The 26,537-nt window shown below is 41.3% G+C and overlaps 2 long non-coding RNA genes and 3 other non-coding genes across 8 annotated transcripts; 3 read left to right on the plus strand and 2 right to left on the minus strand.

The window, feature by feature from the left end:
- Window positions 1–785: 785 nt before the first annotated feature.
- LOC147754135 (uncharacterized) lies at window positions 786–10,425 on the minus strand. 2 transcript variants are annotated; one of them, XR_015318159.1, is made up of 3 exons: window positions 8,577–10,425; window positions 3,503–3,624; window positions 786–2,864 (listed from the first exon to the last, which is right to left on the minus strand). It is a non-coding gene; the product is annotated as an uncharacterized LOC147754135 (long non-coding RNA). The 2 variants fall into 2 exon arrangements; XR_015318160.1 differs by lacking the exon at window positions 8,577–10,425 and adding an exon at window positions 3,830–4,410.
- On the plus strand, window positions 5,527–26,312 carry LOC147754136 (uncharacterized). 3 transcript variants are annotated; one of them, XR_015318158.1, is made up of 4 exons: window positions 5,527–5,700; window positions 17,621–18,120; window positions 24,302–24,394; window positions 24,504–26,312. It is a non-coding gene; the product is annotated as an uncharacterized LOC147754136 (long non-coding RNA). The 3 variants fall into 3 exon arrangements; XR_015318157.1 differs by lacking the exon at window positions 24,302–24,394 and having other exon boundaries at window positions 5,533–5,700; XR_015318156.1 differs by lacking the exons at window positions 5,527–5,700; window positions 17,621–18,120 and having other exon boundaries at window positions 24,162–24,394; window positions 24,720–24,829; window positions 25,181–26,312.
- On the minus strand, window positions 11,874–11,946 carry TRNAF-GAA (transfer RNA phenylalanine (anticodon GAA)). Its single transcript has one exon. It is a non-coding gene; the product is annotated as a tRNA-Phe (tRNA).
- TRNAS-AGA (transfer RNA serine (anticodon AGA)) lies at window positions 12,347–12,428 on the plus strand. Its single transcript has one exon. It is a non-coding gene; the product is annotated as a tRNA-Ser (tRNA).
- Window positions 12,438–12,509, plus strand: TRNAQ-CUG (transfer RNA glutamine (anticodon CUG)). The gene has a single exon. It is a non-coding gene; the product is annotated as a tRNA-Gln (tRNA).
- Window positions 26,313–26,537: the final 225 nt, after the last annotated feature.

A 26,537-nucleotide genomic window follows, 5' to 3' on the forward strand; every position in this document is an offset into this window, starting at 1 on the left:
AAAAAGCTTTGCAGCTAACACGTGATATAACCGTTAAAAATTACGTGTAGGTCCTGACGTTACTTGCATATTCGTATAACGATAATTCAATGGATAAATGAACTTAACTGCTACAGTGTTCCTCGGGTTACTGCGTTGAAGGCAACCGTCGAAGGCAACAGATACCCGCATTTTGATACATCGAATAGTACTCAATATCTCCAATTCAATTCAATATAAAATATACAAAAATAATGTTTCTACCAAAGCGAACGCAAACTAATCAACCTAGAAACTGTGTATTTGTGGATTATAGCAGAAGGCAGACTCTCATGAATAGCCCTGAAACATTGCTTTTCCTAGAGAGAAACATGCTGAAAAATATCTAGGAGCAAATTTCAGTGCCCACATTCATAAATTTCGAATTTCTCCTCATTTTCTGTATTCATTATCCGTTGCACAAACGACTTTCAAGCTGTTATTCTGTCTAGCGCTTTCCACCTACAAAGAGTGTTTGCATCCAAACTTGGACACTTCCGTAAAATCTTCGCCTTATCCCCGGCACAAAGTGTTTAAGGAAAAGCAAAATCTATTAGCCGGTGTACTTCTTTCCATTATAACTTATCATATCATTGCCAATCCGCTGGGTGACTGCTCCGCTACAATCTGCCTCCCAGCTCAAGATTTTTGTTACGAAACGGCCGGGGGCAAAAGCGTTTCGTTTCCATATCAAATCAGTTTAGGCTGCTGGAGTTAATTCCGCCATTCCTAATGCTTTGAAGGTGGATAGGACATGAAGAGAATGTCTCTGATACTGACATGTATATAGCGTGCCAAAAAAAAAAATACTAACACTACATCTGCTAGTAGACCTGGAGCCTGCTACAAACCAGTTGACTATACTGAGCTCGAAATGTACACAGACCGATTAACCACAGCAATAGCAAAGCCCAAGCTGCGTTTGAACCGAATATCGATATACTCAACACTGCAAATCACCATGAAACGTCTCAACATATGGTTAACCCTTAGCCTGACCATATTCTCGTGGGTTAGCAAGCCCAGTTGAAGTGCAGATCTGCCTGACTTGAATCGTTTTTCGGGTATTGCGACTTTCTTGATTGACGCAGACTTGATAATCCCAGTTTATTGTATCGGGTGCCCGTTGCTACAACAAAACATTCCTTAGTCACTGTTCGGACGCCGCTTTTCACTGTGTATCGGATTATTTTTTGGTTCTGAGTTTTGCTCAGTCACTAGAACTATGGACATCGTTCTCACGTGTTCCATCAAATCATCATTAAACATTTTTCCTGTTTTACGTAATACCCAAGACAAGAATAACCTAGGCGAATTTCGTACATTTACGTTCTTTTTGATGACACTGCGCTTGCGATACCGCCATTTCTGTACCTTAACGGATATTCTCTCGACTCAACATACTAGAAATTTTGTTAGACACCATTTACAATCGAAACCAACAAATGCAGTTGGAGTTTTGTTTATTCTTTGGATGTATAGTCTTATTCAATCTGCTCAAATTGTTCACGAATATTTATATGGCTAGCTTCACTTTTGTTCGAATGATATAAATGTATATGATATATAAACGTACGTATACCGTTCCTGAAGGTCTAATCCTTGCTTGTCGCACAGAAGTCAGTTAACAATTGAAATCATCAGGACGTATTATCACTCAAGTGGTAACGACTTCTTCTACTACCACTGCTAAGTAATTTTACTTACAGTTTACTTACAATGTTTTCCACAAGAAACCTCGATGACGTTCTGCTAAACTGGATAAAACCATTACGAGAAACGCTCTGTTTACTTAGGTGATTCTTTTATTGGAAAATATTGACTCCGTTAGCAAGGATGCATAAGTCATCGGAACGCAGTCAATTTTGTATGCTCCTACTTTAGCTTAAAGAAAGCACCCAATCGAAATAAGCGGTACCGCAATTTATAACTATGGTTCTCGGTTCTTCTTTTTGCCTAAGCGTATGCTGTGCCCCCAAACAACGTCGAAAACCGATACAAGTGACAATCGAGCATCCAATGCTAGCTTTATTTCAATCCAACGATAACATCATCAGCAATTGTACTTCTTCCAGCATCTACAACGGCCACTGATTTGGTCTGAGAATGTGAAAACTCCAAGAGCAGGTTGATGGTTAGGAACACTTAAGGAAACAGCTACGCTCCAAAGTGGCCCGAAGTTCATTGCCTTGATCAGCACTGCTCTAGAGTGAGAAAAAGGACGTCTAAGAAAGGGTGGGCAGAGGCCAGAATTGATCGTCTCGTCTAGATTGTACCTTCCGCTATAGATCCGCTTCATGAAGAACCTATGACCTCTGGCGTTTATGCCGAAATTCATTGAATCCAAAAGATTGGCGGAATCATCGCTGACAGAGCTGTCACAGCGAACGTTTTCACGCTTTACACAAACGATTGAGCTTATCGCTGTTCGTCAGTAACTTTGTACAGACGTACCTTCTTAGTTTTGTTGCCCTATTTTCTCAATATATGATACGCGTATAAGAATAGTTCCGCATATTGTGTAAATCATTATGGGTTATGAAATTAAGCTTTATGTTTATAGCTACACGGTATTCGATTACGTCTCCCGAACATTTGGAATATCTGTTAGTGCTGAGGTAGGGTTGCACATGCAATACTATTTCCAGTAATGAGTAGGATTACAATTAGACTTCAAATTAGGAATTAGATTGATTTACGTATGGTAAAGATCCATCGTTCTAATTGTTGCTTTGACTCTGTAAGCTTAAGGACTTGCGAGGTGGTCTAGTCTTAAACCGGGAACGGATTTGTACTCGCAGAAGGGAACCAGCTGTCCGAAGCAGCGGCAAGGGCGGATGTAACATCTGGAACATTTATTTATAAGCTTTACACGACCGAACTTCTTTCGTTGAATCGTTCAAACGAGTTATCCCCATAGGGAAAACCTATTTAGCCTGATACACACATACTGAATGTGCTGCTATTTCTATTATTTGGCAGGATAAGGTCCGTAAGCATGCATCTCACATGGGCACGCCTTACGGGTGTTTGTAAAAATAATAGGAAGTTGTTTTTCTTATACACAAACCCTGCCATACCAATATAAATCATTGTTCTTTACAGGATGCAACATCGAAAACGTTTTCCTTGCAAAACAAAGTGTATGTTATAATAGCTGATCTCACCATAATTCGCATTTCATCACATTAATTATAGCCGGTAAATTGCATCGTTCGTTCTAGCTACAGACCGGCTGAAGTGATCGGTAATTGAGTTGCCAGTGAATTAAGGACGTTCATATCGTCATTCATATCGTCTGCTATGCCGGATAGGTACATACCAAAGCGCCCTGCATTCTATTTCTCTTTTGGTTCCCTAATAATATATGCTTCAATATATGGTATGCATCTATCGACAAGTAACTATCGAACAAGTGCATCATCGAACTAAACGTTTTAGTTCTAGTTAGAAAGTTATATTTATAGTGTTAAATGATACGCACGGTGTCTCTCGATGGTCGCGTAAGTATCGGGCATCGTTAACGGATGAAAATATATCAGAGAGCACTGCATTAGATGTCCTCAAGCTTACCTCACACATCGGAGTGGTCTTAAACTTTTTCACCTGAAACGTTCAAGCGTCACTCGTCTTTAATAAGTCGTTCTAACATTTGCTAGAGCTTCATGAGGTAGACCTCATCATTCGCCTACTTGAAGATTATTGCAACGTTTAAGCAGGGTCCAAGGCTTACTTCATTTCGGCTTTCGCTTTCCGCCAGTTATTTGAGTGGAGAACCAGCTATGACTTATTATCTTGTGTTAACCTTTACCGCTTTAGATCAATCAATCAATCCCGGGGCATTTGCTCGCAGCTTTTGCTCCAATTCGTGCAGGCCTGCGTCCAATCTTCTCACTGACCTAGTTTCATTTAACGTATGTTCAACAACAGTCGAACATACAGAACAGCACAGCCGACTATCTAAGGCAAAAAGGCCAAAAGAAGGCAAGACACACGAATTTTGATACTCTGGCGCGCTAAGGGAAATTTTCAAATGGGGTATGTGTAGCATAAGTATGTATGAATTCTCATTGTACAAATCTGTTGCGTCGCCGCTGATTGCCGCGCCTTCCCATGATGACAAGAGCGTCAAACCACTATGTATCTTTTGTCGCTAATGGACGGTATAAGTAACGAGCGACAGGTGACCTTGTGCTCGTTGGGAAAGCGCGAAAGTGTCTGTGATGGTAGAAACGAGATTTGCGCGTACTGGATGACGTCAAGGTTATTTGACATCAGGTAGCTGAGAAAAGTTCATGCGAAGCGGTCAAGAGACGAAACGATTATGGGTTTCGTGCCGGAAGACTAAAACGCCAAAGAAGAACGATTGACAATGATTGACCTAGATTTGCAATCGAGGCCCAAAAAATCATGTTTTTTACTGACATAAATTTTGTGCCATTTATTAACAGGAACTGAACAAGCGGCGCTTGCTGTCTAGAACACCTAACACAAAAAAATATACGTAGTATGCATGACCAGTTGAAAAAAAAACTTGGAAGACGTTATCCAATTCAGCGACTGGTGAAGTTCTGTTTTTTCTTCTAGCCACTTATTAAGTCATTTGAGCGGACGATAATTTTTAACAGATGAAAAGCTCTTCTCTTAGCAGAGTTGCAATAATAAGGATCTGAACTCGCTGTTAGTGTTCGTGTCGAGAGCAGTTCACGACCCACCGTTCGACAGATTTTAGCAGATAAACGTTATATATAGTTCCAAGTAAGCCCATTCTGCCTCAGTCATCTCTTGTTCGAGTGATAGCCGATGATGCCATCGATGCAAATCTGTGTCTCGTTCGACACCCAATTTTTCTGTAGATCAGAACTCGGAGTGCAACAATCTAATATTGTGACAATAACGGTCATAGAGTCCTGCGTGTAGGTTGAATCTCAGTCTCATAGACGTAATCTGAGCGATAGTTACACCCAAGTTAACTTACGGGAATTACGTTCACGAACGAATTAAGAGATCACAATCTTATCATCATCAAGGTCATTAAAGAAACAGAATATTTTGTGATGAGTCCATATCTAAGATACGAGCACAGACCTGGTTAATGTCACTGAAGGGAAAAAATCAAAACCAATAAGTGTCTTCAGTTCAAAGCCGTGTGTGAACAACATATTCAAATAATGCATATACTCATACATCTACTCAATACATGGAGGTTAGTACATCAAGCTGATTTGAATCGAATCAGGTAACGAAGGAAAAACCGTTATAAAACAAAGCCTCCTTTGCGCGCTAAAGTTAACCGAGCTACCGAGCGGGTCCTACTGAGCATTTAGCAGCGCTCCGTGTGTAAGGCAATTATCGTCGTGCCAATCGCGATGACGTTCAATGGCGTAACATTGACTGCCGAGCGACCACTGAGCAACGATGCCCCGTATCTCTTTAGAGATAATTGTCAGGACACATGGCCATGGGCTTCCTGTCTATTTAAGCGCGCGAACGATCTCATGTCAACAACTGGCCTTTCGATCACCGCCACATCATCATTTCTTTGGGCTTATTCGTAACGGTCAGTTGTGCAGAAAACCATGCGCTGAGACCGGAAATGCGATGCGATCCTCGACGGAACAAAACTGTGTCACCGCCGGACACGAGCTGCGCAGCGTACAGGCTGCAGGGACGATGATAAATGTATGTGCCGCTCCTGTATTTCTGTCTATTTTGACCAACAAAAAAGCCAAAGCCAGTCCGTTAAAGAGATTATTCTTTAAGCTTTCGCCACACATGATATTCTAGTGACGCGAGCCAGCTAAGAGTACTATCTAAAAAAAGGGCCACACCGTGACACGGTAGAACAGTCAATGACGATTTTATCGTTTTGCCGGTCAAGCAAGAAAGAAATCTATAAACATGTATTAGAGAAATGAAGGGGAACGGCAAGTAAGAGGTAAAGGGGATAGAAACATCCATCATCAGCAAAGTAGCTGTCTCTTTAAATATACTGTCAACGGCTCATTTCGTTTTTTGGCTTTTTTCCAGACTGTTGTCCTTTTGTAGAAAGAAAAGTGATACGCGATATTCTAGTTTGCTCTGGTACTAACAGGTAGAGGTGCCCGGTATTCGCGCTCCTCACTCTAAAAAAAAAACCAGAGGTTCCGTGGAATAGATTTCCTGCAGCTTAAAGTGATAGGTAAAAGTAGTGCCTTCATTTTCTTGGTTTGTCTAAATGCCTTACTGGTGTTCCCGATGGTATACAGAGACGGCAGCCAGCTATACTAGATGGCGACATAGATACGTAATATAATACAACCAAGGATGTCTGCCGTTTAAGTGTCTTTCATTTTATATAGAGCATACTTTAAAATCTTATTGGAGTCAAAAATACGTCAAAAAAACAATTATCTTACATTATACTAAGATCTTTATTAGTTTAGAACAACAAGCCAGTAAATTTGAGATCAAACTTGAGGATTTGTCGATCTTCTCTCTTCCGTGGGTAAGCGTTTTGCCAAAGTAAATCAGAGTTTGCTTGAAAACACTTTGGTAATGGCCTTAAAATCGAAGATCCTTTATGAGGGATTGGGGCATGTCAGATGTGTGCGAGTCAGCAGTTGCTTCGGGCCTAACTTCAATAAGAATCTTAGTTGAAAAGGCATTTTTTAGAGAAAAACTTTTTCTATAGGTGACTGTAAGCTGTTTCTTTTACGACGGGCCCCCGATAGCGCCTTCCTAGTGAAGCATAGTACCGAGGGTACCATCGATTAGCAGAACGTATTAAGCTCCCTCCTACCCCCAGCTTGTAACGAGCTCAATATGGACAATCTGCAGGGACCGAACGAGAGAAGAGTTTGTGACTTTATTTATGATCTCCTTTTTACTGCGATTCACGCCCTTTACAGAGGGATCAGGGCGTTTCTACTGCCATCAGCTGCATAGAAGGCAGACACGTTGTATCCGCACTACCTCAACGACAAATTTTTAACTAAGGGCCGTCCTAGCCGGTATTACACTACTAATTGAGCTCAAACTTTCACGTTAACTATCTAAATACTTTAGATAATAATACTATTACTACGCTGCAGTAACAATTACTTACTTAATACAATACAGATAATAAAGCTAAACACATATTTTAATTAGTCGTTGTGCATTTAATGAAATACGTAGAGCACTGGGACGTGTCCGTCGTCGGGGGTGCGGCCTATAGTAGATATTCTAAAAATACCCTAAAGATTCTTCAGAATATTCTTCATTGACCCCATACAACAGTCATCTCCCGACCAGCACATAAAGAATCAATCGCAGGAAGCTATTGTTTCAAGTGTTTATAGTTTGCCGTTCTCAAATCCGGCTATTAAATTTATTTCTCTTTTATGTCTTCGCACTTTTAGACCTACTGAAGTTATCTTCCGTTATTCTCTTTAGAATGACCGCCAAAATTTAAACCGGCCACATATGAAACATCATTAAACCAAACAATGTCAGCCGAAGGCATCGTTTCAAGCTTCATACCGAAGTCTGCTAAGATAAAAATATTTCGCAAAAATATTTCAAAATTAACATCCAATCTATTAAAAGCTGCTTTCGACACGCACTTCTTACCGAGTCCGTTTCGCCTTTTTCATTACTTTTATATTCACGTTTGTTCATCTTATTGAATGTTCGAATGAGATAAATGTATTTTTAACATATTTCAGAAATACGTATCTGAACAGAAATAACAGTGGCAAATTTTGAAAAAAAAAACTACAGTTTCTTTTGCTGTTCACCAACCCATTCACACTACTCACTGATTTTACTTGAGGGGCATTTCGCGCGCGAAAACTATGTGCCGTTTCCCAGACCCGTAGAAAAGCAGATATCGACATAGAGACGGTGGTCCCCTGCTGCTGCTGCTGCCGCCGCCGCCGCCGCTGCCGGTTCGTCTGCGTCTGCCGCCGGGGGCGCTTTTTTGTGACATCATCGCGCGTTTCGCTATAGTGAAGAGCTCAAATAAAACTGTGTCACACGACGGCGATTGCGTCAGGCGCAGCAGCAGAAGTGGCAGTAGCAGCAGCGATTCAGGCTACGCCGTAGTCAGCAGGCGCCCCTTTAGCTCCGGAAGTTCTTTGCTGATTGCCGGCTGACCAGCTACGGTGTGAAGAAACTGCCGGCTATGCAGTTCTTTCTCAGCTCTTTTAGCTACTACTGCACTATGGCTAATAACGTTAACGTTCTTTTTTTGTTGGCTATAGCCTCAGTCCCCGCGCGTTACACGCTGAAGTAGCCCTAACGACACCCCGAGATAGCTTAGTGCGGCTTGCCGATGGTAGGGATACGTGCTAATCTAGGCTCGAATGTGGGCATTGACATCGTTTATTTGGTGCTGGTAACGAGCCGTCTGAAATTATGCCTACTGACTCAAGTGTCGGATGTGAAACTCAAAAGATTTAACTACGAATAGTTATAGCATTAATGAAATCAGCAACGGAAACAACAATAGCAATAGCGGTGTCTGAGGCAGTCGCAATGCCACCGCCTGCAGAGACGGACTCACGAGATTCCTGAAAAAGCTAATATACCCGTACCAGTTAAAAATCGGTGCCGCCAGCCAGTTGCAGCAACCGCCACGAACGCAGCAGTGGCCGAGGCAGGCCAATCCAGGCCAAATCGAAGCGAACCGAAGTAGTAGTAGAACGAGACTGACGCAGAGGAGCGGTTCGCGCGCGCAAAATCACTTTTTATCAATATTTGAAAGGGTTGCGCACTGTGGCCGTTGTTGTTGTCTTTTTTCTGAAGCCATCGCGGCGGCTGTGTCTTCTGATCACTGAATTTGGCGCCAATTTTCGAGGTCAAACCCCGTTTCCAGCCTCCCAAGTTGACCGAATCCCGCCATCCAAACCTCCCCTTTGATGACTGTCTGATGGACTGAAAGTTGTGTAGCAACAATAGCAGCTGCAGGCAAAAGCATAAAGCAGTTGTTCGCTGCGGACAACTGCGGAAGACGGCAGCGTCACGGTCGACGCTTGTAGTAAAGCAACCGCGACTCTTCTGCCTCATTCAAAGCCGGCGTCAGTGGCGGATACGGCTCGAAAGAATCGATAGATGTGACGGTCCCTTCCTCCCATAGTCGATAATGCAGATAGGATGAATGTACATAATATTAACTGTTCAAACCGACTATCTGAAACAGCACTGGGAAATTTAAAGGCAGACCCTGTCAAGGGCGAAATCGGATGGCCGATCGGCGGCCGTTTGATTCGGCTCGGTCTGATCTGTACAACCCGTTTGTCTGACACGTACACACATAGAACAAATAGCATCATAAATAGCAAATAAATCTACAAACGTACACAGTGAACACAAATCTTTGCGCGCAAACTTACTAGCACAAACCAGCAACGATACAAACACAAACACCTTCATGGGGCAAGGACAGGCCCAGGGCATCCTTGGACATGAACAACATCCCTACGCTTGTGTCTCAATTGCTTCTGTTGCTTTTTGACATATGCTTTAGGCGGGTGCTGCAGTTTTCGTACGTTCGTTATTTCAGTCTTTTGCTGTCTGCAGGTTTTAGGTTCCCGCGGTTATAGATGCCACTGCTGGAACCATGTTTCGCCTTGCACCACTTTTTCACGTGCCGCACGCCTCGTGACGATGAAATACGTGGAATGAGGACGTTAAACATTTTCTTTCCTCTTCCTTCGCCGCCTGACGACTTTTCTTTCCGATCTTTCTTGCCGTTCTTTACAGTGTCCGTTTTAGTCCGTCTCCTATCAACGCATGTTTTTGTTACATACTGATGCTGCCAAAGTGCTGAGATTTGACAAATCTTAGAATGAAACTTTTTGGCAGGTGGGCAGCAGAGGGGCAAGAAAAGCGTCGGGAACAAAGTTGAAAATGAATAATATACAGTTGATGTATATTTCGATGGATATGCAAGATCGTAATTGCGAAACGTAGACATTTCTTCCGAAAATCTCTTAACAATTACTCAACCTATATTCAGACCATGGGGGCAGCGTTGCGTTTTAGCGAGATCCCCTAGACTGCGACGTAACGACAGCTGTTGTCCGAGATAGCCTTCTTCGGGGCAGTATTCACGAATAACGCAGTGATACGGGCTAAATCAATTAGCAAAAAATAATGTGGATTTTTTTTATATTTACACTTATATGCAGGCGTGTGGGCGTCACTCTGCCTACGGACCTGGAAGCATTTGCGAATATTGAAATAAGCATTGCTGAGAGTTATTTCCTTAGTCCATAGACTGAATGGCCACGCGATTTTATAAACGTGACTCGATCGTGTTTATAGACGATCAATACTTTAATTAGACCCTGCGTCGACAACATTAACAGGAACACTATTCATTGATAACAATATCACTATTCTAGGTATCGTCATCATGGTTTGTTAATATCAGTAATATCATTTCGGCCCTGTATAGTAGACAGATATCGCCCGGTTTTGAATAAAGCAAATTTAAAGTTCTCAAAACTTAACTTACTCATCCTTGTTCATCATTGTAGCTCTCAACCGATTTTATGGACCCGAACAATGTCGAGCGCAAATTTAGCGTGGACAAAAAAAAATCAAATCAAAGCTAACGGTTTGAAAACGATGTATAATGTGGCAACATGTCTATAATAACAGTAACAATAACGTGAAATAGAATCGTATACATACAATGAATCTAATTAGACGCAGAGTGAAACTAGCGAAAAGCTATTGGCAATTAAAACAAAATATCTTATTAAAACAACAAAAAAAAAAAAAAAAAAACACAAGTGTACAGAATAGTGATCAAGCGGGCGAAACCCGAATGATATCTATCTAATACAATGTGCAATTAATTGCGTGTCCCGTCATAGCTGTTGGAGGCTGTGTGCAGTTGAGATTTTTGATGTGATTACGCCTGCCATCAACGGATGCCTTCAGCTAGTTTATATGTTATATATGCCAAACTAGTGAAATTTATAGCCGAGCTATTCTTGAATGTAACGTATAGAGGATCACAGTCACTTCACACAGTAGATGAAGCCTGCTGAACGAACACTACGTATTCAAGTATGGATATTTAGAATTATTTTCTTCTGTCATTAGAGGGCGTGACATTCGTTTAGATGCCAACGTCGGCTTAAGTCTTGCGGATTATTGTTACAGTGTTCAAAGCGAGCTATCTCTTCTAGACGTAGATGAAGTTCATCATCCGATTGGGGGCTCGTATCGTGTGCACAATGGCCAATGCAACTGGTCGTGATTAACATAAAATTCTTCCATTATCATCTATTGTCTGTGTTCGCTAAATCAAACCTGTTCACACTCGTTCCGGTTCGCTAAGCGGTGAATCAAGATCGAGACGAACATCCAACGGGCTTTATGGTAGACTCTGATCAACTCTGTAGAGGCGCAGCTTCCACTCAACTATGTACTAAATTCGCAGTCAGTCACAATATTCGCAAAGCTGTAATCGTAGTTATCGTTTTTTATAGGTTCCGTTTATATGTATATATATGTGTGTAATTTTACAAAGGACACACTATTAAGGCGATGATACTGTCCTTAACAGCGACTTAACGGATTAGTCATTTTGTAAGCAAAAAAACACCCATTAATCTAACGTCCTTGCGGTTGATATCGTGACTATGAGTCAAAGCGGGCGCCCAAGATTCGTATGCACCTGGCGCGAGCTGTTAGCAACCGAATCCGCTGAACTGATGGGTTAATGAGCAAATCCATTAATCCACATGGAAATTAGTGAGCCAAATGTATTCAAATGTGTATGCGAGCTTCCTTAATCTCTGACAACACAATAGATCGAAAAGTTTGGATCAGGAGAGGACCGTTGAAAACAACGAGTAACAATACGAAATAGACCGTGCCGAAACCCGGGATCGAACCAGGGACCTTTAGATCTTCAGTCTAACGCTCTCCCAACTGAGCTATTTCGGCTACACAGTTTACGCCGCGTACGAAGCCGACCTGGTATAGTAACGAATGTCATTAACTTGCTTCTTCAACACTAAACTTGCCACTAGTTGTCACTGTAAGAGTCTAGAAGTTTTTTTTTTTTTCGGAAGTCCGTATACTTAAACGTCACCAAACCCCAATCGGACGCCCCTATTTAGAATCTACGTTTAGTTATAAAAAAAAATAATAATTTTTAGGAATCAGTCATATTGAACAAATACGGTCGGTATAGGCATGCAGGATTCGTTGGTAAGTTTCGTGTTAGATTCTTCGAAATAGCTCTATCACATTTACATTGAATCCTGTCTCGAGGGCTCTAAATGCGACCACTTGTAGTGTGTACCAACCCTTCGAAATCAAGCAAAAAACGTGCGCTTACCGTGCAGACGTGGCCGAGCGGTTAAGGCGACAGACTAGAAATCTGTTGGGGTTTCCCCGCACAGGTTCGAATCCTGTCGACTGCGATATTCTTCGGTTCCATGGTGTAATGGTTAGCACTCTGGACTCTGAATCCAGCGATCCGAGTTCAAATCTCGGTGGAACCTTTTTATAGCGCTTCTGTATGATAACGTGTGTACCCTCTAAAACTACTAGGCAATAGGATATTGTCATTGTGCTCGCTTATTGCTCATTGCTGATGAATAGAAACAGTTGTATGCAAAACGCACGTCTCCGGCGTCAGTTACTCATGGCGGCTGACTCTTCTTTTGCCTATAACGTAAAAGCTAGATTCTAACTAGGGTCATTTTTCGGCTTCATATATATAAAGTGTTTACACTATTACCGACAAACGTATATAAATTAAATTGGGTTCAATAAGTAAAGTTTTATTATATTTCTATTTTTGATAGCAGCACATGAGCAGAGTTACTTTCTTATCTATTTATTTAACTTTCACTTACTGCACCATGCTCGGAATTCGCTATAGATCGTACAGACTACATGTAACAGGTCTCGTTTAGTTCGTGACATTGTTAAAAGCTCAAAGTCCGATAACCAGGAGTAGCCTGAAAGTCGATCAAAGGTTATGTCTAATCTTTAGGTTGTCCAGAAGAGTACAAAACCTACCACAAACGAGCATCACTTTCCCTAGCCGCCTTGCATGATCAAAATAAATAGAAACCCATAAAATCTCCTTGACAATTAGCTTCCCTTTAATAAAGAACACGGTAGGTATTGTTACATTGGTTCATTCAATGAAACGTTCTATTTATATTATAACAGTGAATAAGTCTGGTGGCTTTCTTTGATGTATATCGACGTATGACGAAGGAGTGGAGTAAAGAGTGAAGATATTTTTAGATTTGGCGATATTTAAAATTAGCGCCGATCACAACAAGGAAACAAGAGTCTTACTACTACAGAGTTGTTTAGGTGAACTCGATGCAAAAATAAGGAAATGGTACATTCGAAAGGTAATTCGACAGCACTTGTTCAAGAGCTTGCTTTAATAATTTTGTGGGTAAAAGTGAGACTTCCTCCAGGTAACCGAATTAACGCATTAACGGTCCAAAAAAAGGATACCATCTCGAAAGCACGTTATTGTTCCTAAACCTCAGGCAAAATTTCACCCGCACTAATTAAGCTACATACAGCATGAATCATTTGGCATCTGTCGAGCTCACTATTATTTTTATAGGTGATTCAATATATTATACTCGAATGTTAGCGTAACCCGCAATCAGAGAATTCTCATTGATTGCTAATACGCAGCGTCGAATTTGGTGCGCTGCAATGACAAGCGGCCGTACTACTGCTCTGGTCTGTTTTCGAGGTCGAACTGTGACTGGCGACCTTAAAATCAAGAAGTCCCAAGCTGACAAGAGGCTCTTGCTTTTCATTGTGTATAAAAGTGCAGACTAGGCGTGCTGCTAAAACTAGCTTGACTCGACTGACTGGTCGAAGTTTCGTAGCAGCACTACCCACAGAACCGCGATATCATATCCTAATCAAGCGTATCTATTTCAGTTGCTATCGGTCAAATTGCACCTATGACCAGCACAGGATAAATTCCCGCCAGCTAAACAATTCGAGAAAAGTTATTGGGCATCCTGTGCGGGAACTTCACTAATTCTCCATAGGTAAACGACACGATCTTTTTTCATTATGTTTTTTAGCCGTTATTCGTCCGTTCCGTTTCATCCTGTCCCAACGAACTTTCTTGGTACCTCCTCGTCGGGTATCTATAACTACCGTGGAAGATCGTCTAGAACAGTTTTCTATGCAACGGTCCACAACGATGGATAACTCCGGGCTGGAAAACCGTTGCGTCTAAACCAACATCAACAGCGACCGTGGTTACCAACGATCCAATGGACAACTAGCAAATCGTAGCCAGCCGCTCACCGTCTATAGCAATTGATTTTCGCCTACTCGCTAGTTTATGCCGCCGTCAAATGAATAGTAGCTGTAGAGACGCGGTAATACCGTCATACTATAATTTCGCAGATGCCTACCTCAACGTTCCGTCAGGTAACGTATGCAAACGACAGTTCAACTACCCTTTCCTTTGTTGCGGACCGAAGCGGCCTGATATTCCAGAAGACGCACACAGAGCCAGGAGAAGCGGCTGCCTTTAGCTTCGTTAATAATCAAGTGCAGATGTCACTGGTGAACGTCGATGCTCGGGTTCTCGATTTGGCGTTTGGTTAGACTTGCCTGATCGGAAAGGGGGAAGCCGCGCGCAACGCTTGCCGTTAACTGATGCGAACGCGATGGCGAAGGCCTGCATCACGTAAAAAACGTTTGCATACGTAGCAGGAAGGAATCGTTTGCTCTGGCAGCGGTCATTGATGCCACAACGGACTTCATAGAAATCAGATACAGCCCTATCGCCTACAGAGCGTTACCATATAAGGTGCAACACAATCGTGATGTGAAGAAGATCAAATAAGATATGCAATCTTGTCTTCGTTAAAACTGGCGTGGGGCTCTCGCGACTTTTGGAAAAACATCATACGTTTAGTTCAAATATCTACCCATGTTGTAAGAAAAAAATTAAAGAAACTGTTTGATACCACTTTCGTTGGTCGAGTATGAAGCTGAAATTTAACTATTATATATATAACTATAAGATTTCCCTGAGATTCGTCACAAAATTACATAACGGGAATTTCAGACAGTCTCCAAAAGGGGCTAGATTAACAACGAAATCTCAAACGACTCTCTCAGCGGAATCTCCCTGGCCTCCGTTTATTCGATATTTAGTTATTGTTAACTATAATATGTAACGGTAAGAAATACTACATCGTTGCTTAACATGGCTAAAAAAAGAAATGTTCCGACTTTTGTGTCCGGGACTGCGATCGTAATGTCAAAGCCAGCCGCTTAATGTTTGCTGATCCTTGACTCGTGGTGATAGGACTAATCGGAGCTTCTATAAAGGCAACTGTTTAGCCAGTTGGTAACGTCCGCACATTCGAAACATGGGTTCGATACTTCCTATCACTTTGTAACACGTGACGTACCATCCTGATCTTATTATTTGCTTACTCCGGTTTACAGTTCAGTTACTTGCCAAACGTGTAGCTGTCGAGCGAATTTTCAATAATTATATAATTAGATATTTCGATTCCTGTTCGACAGTGGAACGGCACTTCATATTCGTGAGCGACTAGAAATCTATTTTTATTCCGGTTGCTACCATTACTGCGTTATTGATGTTTTAACATTAAACAGGTCTGAGTAAGAGCACACAGAGGCAAACCTTGTTTTTACATTACTTCATATAGAATCATCTAGTCCTAATATACAGGCATGCACAGACATAGAAAGTATGACATTGTCTCTATTCCAATTTACTTTGTCTGTAAGGTTTGAAAGTTCAACGGAAACCTAACGTTTGACTTTATCGAAGGCCGGAATTAGAAACAGCTGGTTTCATCAGTCATCTAGCCTCATGAGTGTAACGGTTTCAGAGACACCACAAAGCTGAGCGATGAGCAGGATTACGACTAAATACAGATTAAGCGTCTGGTGGCGTACACATATCGAGTAGACAGCAGGCGCTTTTAGGAAAAAGAAGGAATGACTTATTTTGTTGGAGTGGCATGGAAAGCTTACGGGGTTACGAAGTGCAGCCAGTCCAATTGCATGCTGCAAACGTTGAGCGATTTATGTGGAACTAAATGCTTAGATTCTTTGATGAAATAGTCTGAGTACTAGCACAGCTGCTATTTCTATTAAATATAGAGAATCGACCTTTACAGATACCGCGTAACTACCTTGTCAACAAACGACCCCAAACGCTGGGCATTACCCCACACAGATTGCCTCGAGTAGGCAACCATTAAATGTTTTGACAAATATCCACTAAACCCGGTCTATCCATAGGTATGTGATGAGACTACGCCTTTTCACATACCCGTACATAGCTATGCAGTCGAACGCAAGCGTAGGTCGCCAAACACTTCGTTACTATCATGTCCTGTGTTTAACCGGCAAACATCTGTGACGGTGCGGCCTCATTTGAGGCTCGAGCCAAGTGTTCAACAGCACCGCCGTCGTTCACGCTGTCACATCCACGTCCAATCTACACGATGTTAAATACTCATTAGACAAGAGCGTACCTCGACGTCCACGATGACATGTGTGACGACGAGATATAAAATAAGATAGCATAAAACACATTGTTATGCTTAGAAAACGTTGCTTTACAGACTATATTATCTGCGTTTGGCATTGGGCTTTGCTAATGAAGCACAACGAACCAGAGCCTACTTGAGTAACGGTTTTTGCTGATAGTCTATGCATTTCGAGCATGTTTAACTAGCAAATTTAAACTAAGGTAAATGGGTCCCCATAGACATGTATCAGACTATGATGAGGAGTTGGATATTACACATACATTATATATATATATATATATATATATATATATATTTGTTGATTAATTTATGTAGTTGGTCGTATTGCGTTCACACAGCATGTGGTACACACCTCCGATATCCTGGCCGATAGTAATTTAAAAAACTTAAATTACTTTTTGTACTATAGAGCAAGATTAGTCAGAGTGGCCGATTATTATACTTTTGGACCAAGTGCAGAAAAAAAAAACTTTCGTAATCACTTTGTTCGACTCTAGGTCGAATAGGTAGACGAGTATATATTCTCATTTAAGAAATTTAATTTATCAGCTCCTAATAGCTGAAAAAGAGGTATGAGCACGAGCATAACCCGGCTTGGGATCTCTTGTGAGACGCGTAAGAATAGATAATTAGATATGTTCAATCAGTTGTTTTTGTGCACTTCTTCATCTCTAAAAAGAAATAAGTTGTTCGATTCAATACAACACATAGCCGTTACTGCGCCTTAAGTTACCGATTGCTCCCGTATTCGACCAACAGCCATGAGCTAGCAACTCTATCCGAGTGTAACTATGAGCTATTATTTCAAATAGTCTTTCTAGATTACTGAATTCCCGGTCAGCCTTATTGACAGTGATCTCCAGACGACATCCAGACAGACCGACGCTGTATTGTTTTCTAAAGACGTTCGGCTAGAAATGCATGTTCCAGTGGACGTACGAACCCATCGCGACAAAGCCTCGCGTCTAGGTTGAACCATCATAACGGTATTCGTTTTTAGCGCCGCCGATATAAAACACGCTCGAGCAAAAACGCTGACTGCGCTCCGCATCTCTCTTTTTGACGTGCAGGGAACGCTGTAGCCCGACGATGACCGCTGACAGGTCATGTCACATCGAAGGACCGACAAAAGGCAAAATTGTAACATACGACAATGTTGCAGACGGTTACAAATTGAAGTTGGTGCATCGCAGTTGGAGCAAATCTGGCTCTTTTGGGCTAAGATGACTTGCTTAGCGATAGCTGTATGGCTCTGCTCTTCACATCTGACAACACTGAAGAGCAATGTGTTAAGCGCAAATCACAGCAACATGGCCGGTGGCGCTGCATCAACTGTTGTCCTTCGGCGGCAGCACAGACGAAAAATTTCATCAGGACCAACGCATTCTATGGCTCTGGTAACGCGGAAAACCGGAAAACTTTACCTACAGGGAGGATTCTAGCAGTCGCGAAGGAAGTCCCACTGCTCTGTGTTTTCCGTGCTGACACAATGAACGTTCGATGAGATCAGACAAGTGGCTGAAATAGATGGGGTAATGGAACCTCGAAGTTTCGAAGCGGATTATCTATGGTAGGTCAGCACACCGTTGAAATTAGCATAGCTTATTGATGCCTCTGTTTTGATTATACAAACGGTGTAGTAAAAAATTGGATCATTATAAAAAGTAGAAGGAACGTTAATTACATTATTATCTCAGTAATTCCGTCAACAGTTCTTAACTGAGATCTTCGTGTCCACATAAAATTTAGTTATTTTTGGGCTCTATGGCTTGATGCTAAAGAAAAGTTGTCAGCGGCACTCACTAGCTATGAAGGTCAGGTCCAATGCAGATGTTTACCTTTGCCAACATAACATTTCATATCGGTTGATAAGATCGTTAGCAGTTCGGGAAGTTCTTACTAACATATTACGGATGTCAACTTAACAACGACAAAATCAACTATTTTATTGAAAATATTAATCGCAAAAAAAGACCTCGTTAACTAGATAGAATGAACATAGTCCTTTTATTTCGCATATTGGTTTATAAAAGTAGCGTCGATACCAAGATGGTGGTCTGACTTACATATGAGCAATGTTCTTCTTATTGCGTACCAAAATACAAACCAAATCCACGAGATGGTTACTTTTTTTGGCTGCTGTTTGTATTGTGAATGTGTTCCGCGTTGTGATGATTTGACTTGTCATCTTACTCAGCTGCCATCCGATAAGCTGGAATATGCCTGTGTTCAGGATCTGCATTCAAACCGTCATATTTTCCAACTCATTGTTATCTAAAATTTCACGTTATCATATCGTTTTTATGTTGAAATAACGTGACAGAGTTACACGTAAATTATAACAAAGGTCGGTTATTGGAACACTTGTCTGTTATACGAAGTGATTTGTTTTGCTATCGTCGAACAAACGATTGATGTTCTGTCATTTGATGCTTGAACGGCCTCGAACACTCTGGGTGACATGAGATACTGTACTATCTTTAAATGAATCACGATATCATTTTTAAGAGAAGTTAGATGTTTTTATAGTGCCAACAATATATTTATAGATATGATGCGATTTAAAAAGGGCTACAATCGGGATGGGAACAGCTGCGAAACGCTAGCTGATGAGATATTGTGTAACGATTAACACTTGCGCTGGGCTATAGGTTTTGTTAATTCAACCATTAGTTTTTTATAAGGTGCTTACAAAATAAAAGCCAGGACTTATCCGCACTTGCTTAAATTGCCGCTTCTGGGCAGAAGCAATCAATGAGTTCAGCTTTGGCGAATCGTGCCAACATATTCGGTGTGTCCATTTCCGTAGGTGTAACCCTACATCTCGGTGATAGATCTAATCTGTGTTGCAGGAACACACATCGAGAGCTTAAGAGAGGCTAAATAAAGTGCTGACGGATAGGGCAAATTCTCACAGTGTCAAATTAAGTATGTCTATAAGAAGTGTTGGATGACTACGGTCCAGTCATTTGTGGCCTTGCTGCAAAATCGGACGCGCAGTTTCCGCAGATGCCATCAGATTGTCGAAGATCAATCACTTATAGAGCATGTTTGTTGGTTAGTTAACTGTACTTTATTGTTGAAGGCGTATTGGCACATATAATAGTGCTTCAGGGTTTCTTTTCTATGGATTATTTAAAACATAATTGTTACGTGTAGCTCAAAGATTAGAACCAATTTAATACTTGCAAGCGTTAAGTTGTTACAAGTCTATGTAATTGGTTCTTGCTTTGGTTAAATAAACGTTACCTGACAGAGGGGAACATAATAACAAGAAAGATCATTAAGACAGAAATTCTGCAAGAACTATTCTGTGTATTGGTCGGTTAAATACCAAATCTACGTTATCAGGCGTACCGTCCATATGTATGTGCTTCTAGAGGGCGCTCCGCTATGCAATCGCTGGGCGTGTGTCTACGTGGGAGTCCAACGACTTTCCGTTGGCCGTTAAAACAGTAAACGCAATGAGTTCGAGAAAAAGAGATAGATAAAAAGGTATAGACGGTTATGTGACGTTCGACCATTTTAAGGTAGGTAAACCGCATCTGCTTAACTACCTACAAGATGACGCCATCAGGCGTTGTACTAGCCCAGTGTCAGCTACACATACAGGGTGACTCACAAGGCCTGACAGTTGTATTACACTGTTTATAGTAAGAAAGCAGTCGAAATTAAGAGACGCTCACGGCTAGGACAAGTAGTGCAGTTTCGCGTTCACACACAGGTTTCATTTTTAGTCAGGACCTGATTACATTGATGGACATACACGATAGCTACCTCTGTAAAGGATTGCCAGCCAGCTTACGTTATCATGCACCGATCAGAACAGATCGGCCTTATAGAACCGCCAAACGATAATTAACATTTTTAGCTTAATTGTTTGGGTGAGCGTAGCATCTATCCATGGTATATTGTCACGATATACTTCGCTTGTGCCCGTACCGTTAACCAGTGATAGCCTTTCAGATCTACCTACAGAGAACAGTGTCTAGCCAATCTGCTTTACATGGATTTGAGTAATGTTAAACTAGCGCGTGTCCACACTGGACCTCGGCGCTGTCTCAAGCACAGCCAGTGCTTTAGAGCTGTCCTTATCATCAATTTCCGTGCTCCCTCTTGCTTTCTCCCTATGATTCCCATTGTCGAGATGTCAGCGCGCTGACAACCTGAAACAGCCACGCACAAACATATACACAAGCACTTAACGCAGCCGCGCTAGACATCGATAAGCACGAGTGTTATTATCTCTCGCTGAATGGAGAAGCAGCAGCGGCAGCTAGTGCTGCCCTCACCGTCAGCTAAAACAATGAAAATATAACTCTTACGGAAACGATTCAACGATTTTACGGGACGGCTGGCTAGTTAATACCAAAGCGCAAAGTAGTCGAGAAGCATAACTGGCTTGCTACCTGCCGATTTCTTCTGTTCTGTATTGTCTGCCCCAGCCACGTCTATCCCAATGGGTCAATCAACTACTAGCCCGCAGCAACGTATGTAGTCTGGGAAACTTAGAGATGTCGGTATTGTATGGCCTGGCATAGACGCGTCTAGGGGTCTAACATTGATAGCCATAGAGGGTCGGAGAGACATGGTTACTGCCTATGAGGTAGGTAGGCACTAGTGCTTGCTTCTCTGTCGATCGCTGGCTAGACATGTACGTGTGCGCAGAAAATCCGTTAGACTGGCTGGAGGGGCACCGCCGAAGCTCGTAGTCCTGCCTGGTCATACAGGTTTGCGACGGTAACATAACGGATGTTGGGAGTAGGACAACAGTAAAAACAAGAGCGCCTGTTGCAGCAGCAGTAGGAGAGCCCGGAGGTCAACTGCAGCCAAAATACCTTCTGATGCTACCTCTTTAGAATAATAGCGCCGGCAGCGATTAGGATAGAGAATACCTGCTGGTCAGATTAGTAGGCATATGTGTGGTTTTCCGTTGCAACGGTAATATTCGATAGGGCGGTAAGAAAGGGACGAAACAATGAGAAGTAGAAAGTAAGAGTGCGCGTGTTTAGAAATAACTAGAGAAACGCGTAGCTAGGATGTTATTCGTTATTGAAGATGTGATACGTCCAATTTTTGTGACGCGTAAGGAGTGGTTATGGGGAGACGGCGCATGCGTTACGATTATTTGAACATGAAATATATAGATGTGGGTAAACAATTAGTAGAAAGTAAGTAAAATACTAATCAATAGATAGTCACTTTGCCGTTCGCTTTGTTCTTGTTATAGCTTACGTGTAGAGCAGGTTTCGCTAACAAATGAAATACCTTGTAGTAATACCGTGTTGATTATACAAAGGATACGGGTGCCCAATGAGGAAACAAAATGTGGACATGCTTAACCCACAGTATATTAATAAGAATAATAATCGCTTCGTATTCTTTAAAACTAATTAGAAAGGCAAAAGATCATTCAAATTGGCCAGGTAGTTCTTAGCACTTCTTAAGAACCTCTACTTAGATCGAATTGACGGTACCATCTCTACGAGGCCACTATTTTACCACATCGACCAGAAACCTCTCAATGCATGTGCACCCCCGCTAGGCGTCCATTGCCTGCGTGCTGATGGGCTACATTCTGTGTATATATGGTATAGAAAAAATGTTTAATTAGCAATATTCATGCGCAGCATCACCATAAAGTTTCAGCTATAATGAATATCTAGTTATTTATAAAAGCAAGCACTCTTCGAAGTTAACTATGAAACTGAGCAGCGACAGGCAACACCAAAGGCTTTCAACAATATTGAGAATGGCTCTGACCATAGTTGTTAATACGCCGAGCGTGTTGTGGGTGTATAACAGGACTCGCTTTTACAAGGGTGCTGCGCAAAACAAGTGTCAACTAGCTATGTTCAGTCTCATAGAAACGCCGGTTTCGAATAAAATATTAAACGATCTGACGTACTCGACTATACGTGCCACATCATGGAACCGCGTTCAGAGGTAATGATCAATGATGCGTGTAACTACGCGTGAGTCAGGCGTTCGTGTTCGGAGGAGGCTGGTTCAAGGTAGAACCATGTAGAGAGGCAAATAATTGCCCATCACCTCTGCATTACTAAGAAAGAACACAATGGGCTAGATACGATCAACCTATCTGCTTCCCTGTGCTGTTCGAATAAACCGCGATGTGAACAATTCCTCGTAATCCTCTAACAGTTTTTCTTCTTTTTTTTTTTTTTTTTTAGAAGATTTTGTGTTCTGCTATTAGTGGCTAATAAAAGCCTACAATTCGACTACAATACAAATAGAACAAAAAGGTGGAGAACCTTTATTGACTATGTCTGTCTGCTAGACAGTATGTGCGTATGAAATGATGATATACGCATAACAGGCTACTTGGATATTGCCACCAGGTGCATTGGAAAGAACGAATGCGAAAGGTAAATCAAAGATCGCTGTCAACTAAACCAGAATGAATGTTTACAGCGCTGGGCATTTGAAACAATACAGATAGGAAATATGCGTATCTAAATTTTGAATTTGAGCAGAGCAATTCTGGGACATTTTTTTTTTTGGCTCGCTCTTACTTTTATTTTCTTTTTCTAACACGTTTTCGTTCTACTAGAAAATTTTTCATGAGATAAATAGCTAGCAGCTACACGTCCAGCAATTCCAATATTACTGTAAACAATAACGAATAATGTTTAGCTGTTGTTATCGTATGATAAAACTGCGGAAATTATTTGCTGAAAATATGACGTAGGATCGTGGACGTAACGCTTGGCTTCGCTAGCACAAACATTCAGTGCATGACGGTTGAGGAATAGATAGATAGCATATAGAATTAATTACTGAAAACCGTTGCTTCGGTTTTATGGCCTTAATTTTATGATTCTAAAAAATAAAAAAAATACATGGGATTCGAGAAAAGGTTCAAATACAAAACTAACGCCGCACATGCCCTACAGGTTTCAAACTATTTTAGGAAAAACGGAGTACGTTATGCTTCTGTTGCTTTCTAACGATACAAGGTTAAAAGAAAACGGTTTTTTTTTTTTATAACTTGTAGCATTATCGCTGAGTTGGCACTATTTGCTGGACTAGTCGGTGTTAGAACGATCTATCGAATGTAGAAATATATTGGAAGATCAGCTCGAGAGATCGTCTCAAACAGGTGCACAGAAAATTTTTCTGTTTATGTGGAAAGAAGTGGAAACGTCTCATACAGCGCGCGGCATTTAAGCCGTAGACTGTCATGTTGAAATTGTCGAGACGTTACGTAACACAGATCGGCGATAAACCGCGTGATGAGCACAATTTAGAGTCATGAAGCAAACAAACTATCGCTAAGCTTATAGTTTATAATCCACTTAAATTATTTTGGTATACTCTTGTCGTAGCAGAGAAGTCATACTAATTGTTTCAACTCTGGTACGTTCTATCCCGACGAACCCTTAGAACTTTTTGGACCGACTAAAAGGACGACCATACACCAACAAAGAAGTAAAATATCTCCAAACGGGGCAACCTCCCTCTCGTATTATATAACAAAATATAATAATGTATAATAGTAGATTTTAAAAGCGCATATTACGATATCCATTACAATCGCCACAAAACATACAGAGAAATTACTCTGATATATTTCTGGTGCGTAAGATCCCAGTTTGTTAACCACGCCTTGATATCTAACTCGATTCGAAATTCTATCTTGAAGCGCCCTACTTCCTTATTTATTATTACAGTTTGACTATTAAAGCGAAGGCCATCTGCTTATTTATCTTCCCCGCTTGTTTATCACCCAGATAACCATGGTCAGTCAGGTGACGCTCTCGGCTGGCCGCGTCAAATCAATGAAAAAGCCAGGCACTGTCACAGGATCAATACCGACAGCAGTGGTAAGAATTCAGTAACAGGTTTCGTTGAATAGGACTGCAACAACAACAACAACAACTTTTCTAAACATTTGCTGTTCTCCTTTTTTTTACGTGTCTCTGCTCGGAGCAGGCCCCTTGCTTTGGCAGCCCAGCGTTCAGATGTCTGTTAAACACGCACTACGTAGCGAATAGATAGATAGATAGATAGAACGGAGAATGCGAAGAACAGTGATAGGCCGTTAAGAGGAGGACGAAAAATTGACAAGAATAGCGAGCCTGAATTGCAACGACCCTTTTGAACACTTGTGCGTATGATGGTAGACATTTTCGATTCGAATCCCGGTAGGCGTCTGTCCGCTGTTCTGTGAACGGAACGATGGCGAGTCAAGCTGATAGCCAACGGGCCAACCTGCGTGATAGGCTACTGTCTTTGACCGGCTATGAGGAGGATACGAGGTGAGTCAAAATAACGATGTTTTCATAATAACTAATGTAAGCGAAAAAGCTATACTATATGCAGACCACGATAGGAGTAATTAATTGATTATCCGCATAGTTAGCTTAGTATTAGCATGGTGATTAATGTTAACGAAGCACTACCTCACGACAAAAAATCTGGGTGGACGTTGCCGGGATTTGAAGGAGCGATGGTTTCGCCAAGACTATTACGAAATGGAATATTATAACCAACTCAGCACTGCATGTATGTGCCTTATGCATTGGATTCTTTATGATACGAAACGGAGACTGTCTGTTCATCCGTGTTCCCATAACGACGCAGCGTGCAATTACGTACTTTGTTGACAGAATGCAAATTAGATGCACAGGGTAAACACTCTGCGGATCGCGCCGCAGTAACATGATCGCCTGTTCGTCTCGCAGTTCGACGTCGTATCTGTCGGTAGCTGAAGATCTTGAAAATAGTATTTTTCTATAGCCTGGGAGTTAAATTACCTTAATAAAGAATAAATGATCTGTGGTTAACCACAATAAAAGGGAACAAAGCTAATTTAAAAAAAGGGAGTAAAAAAAGTAATCAAATCGATATTTATACATACAATCCAGCAGCACATACCTAAAACTCTACGAAAAGAAAAGAAAAAAAAGCAAGATCTATTCATTGCAGATCTTTTTTTTATTTGATTCGTCTAAAATTCCCGGCCAACGGGAAGAAGGTCTCGCTCAGACCTTTTATTTGTCACTTCCAGGCATTAAATTGACAATTTGTATACACGCTGAACGTTTGGTCTAGGCAATAGAGAATTGTATGAAACTGACTCTCAAATATGTCCGTGGCGCGTGTAACACAAGCATCGGGTCTGAATGCATGGTTCTGTATCCAGACTGGACGGGCTTACCGGGTCCGATACCTTTACAAATCATATATTTATACCAATGGTCATTTACATTTATTGTCGCAGTTTATGGTCGTATAGTCCGCGCACTCGCTACCACAGCAGCTTTTTGTCTTTAGTCGCTTTTATTTGCTATTCCTTTTGGCAGCATCAATGTTAGTTACTGTTAATCATTTGCAATACATGTTAATTGTTCTATTACGTATTATTATCTCGTCACTGACCGTGAAGAGATATTAAGCGATCTTAAGGCAAGTGGCTAACGGGCACAGCAAATATTTTTACGGAAACGACAACAAAAAGCGATCGAAACCAGCGAATAAACCCATGTAATAAATTCATTTCGGCCTAACTTTCTCGACTTAAGTAACAATGACAACTTCAACAAGCACTAAAGCGTATATTATCATTCAATTACAGCCTTAACACTATAATCGTCGTCTTGGATGTGTCCTTTTTTTGGTAGAAAGTTAAAGATCTATTTGCTTAGTTTGTAAGGTCGACTTGTTTCGCTCATTGAAAAGGTTGTAACCAAAGTGAGACCCATTAGCAGGCCCTATATATATATATATATATATATATAATCTTGTCCATTATTTCATGCTAAAATAATAGACATGGTAAAACAGTGGGCATAATATAATCGGAGAATCACTATCCGAGGGCCATTACTTCTATTCTGACCTGCATTGGCCAGCTTAATTACTTCTATTAGGAAAAGGTAATCAACGGGTAGTTAGTACCACAGATAGTTGAACAATTATTATGTAAGCTAAAGCATTCGAGTGTTGTTTTTCTGTTTTATATAT

The sequence above is a fragment of the Varroa destructor genome, unplaced genomic scaffold (genome assembly GCF_002443255.2).
Source record: "Varroa destructor unplaced genomic scaffold, Vdes_3.0 BEIS01000426.1, whole genome shotgun sequence".
Classification (NCBI taxonomy): Eukaryota; Metazoa; Arthropoda; class Arachnida; order Mesostigmata; family Varroidae; genus Varroa; species Varroa destructor.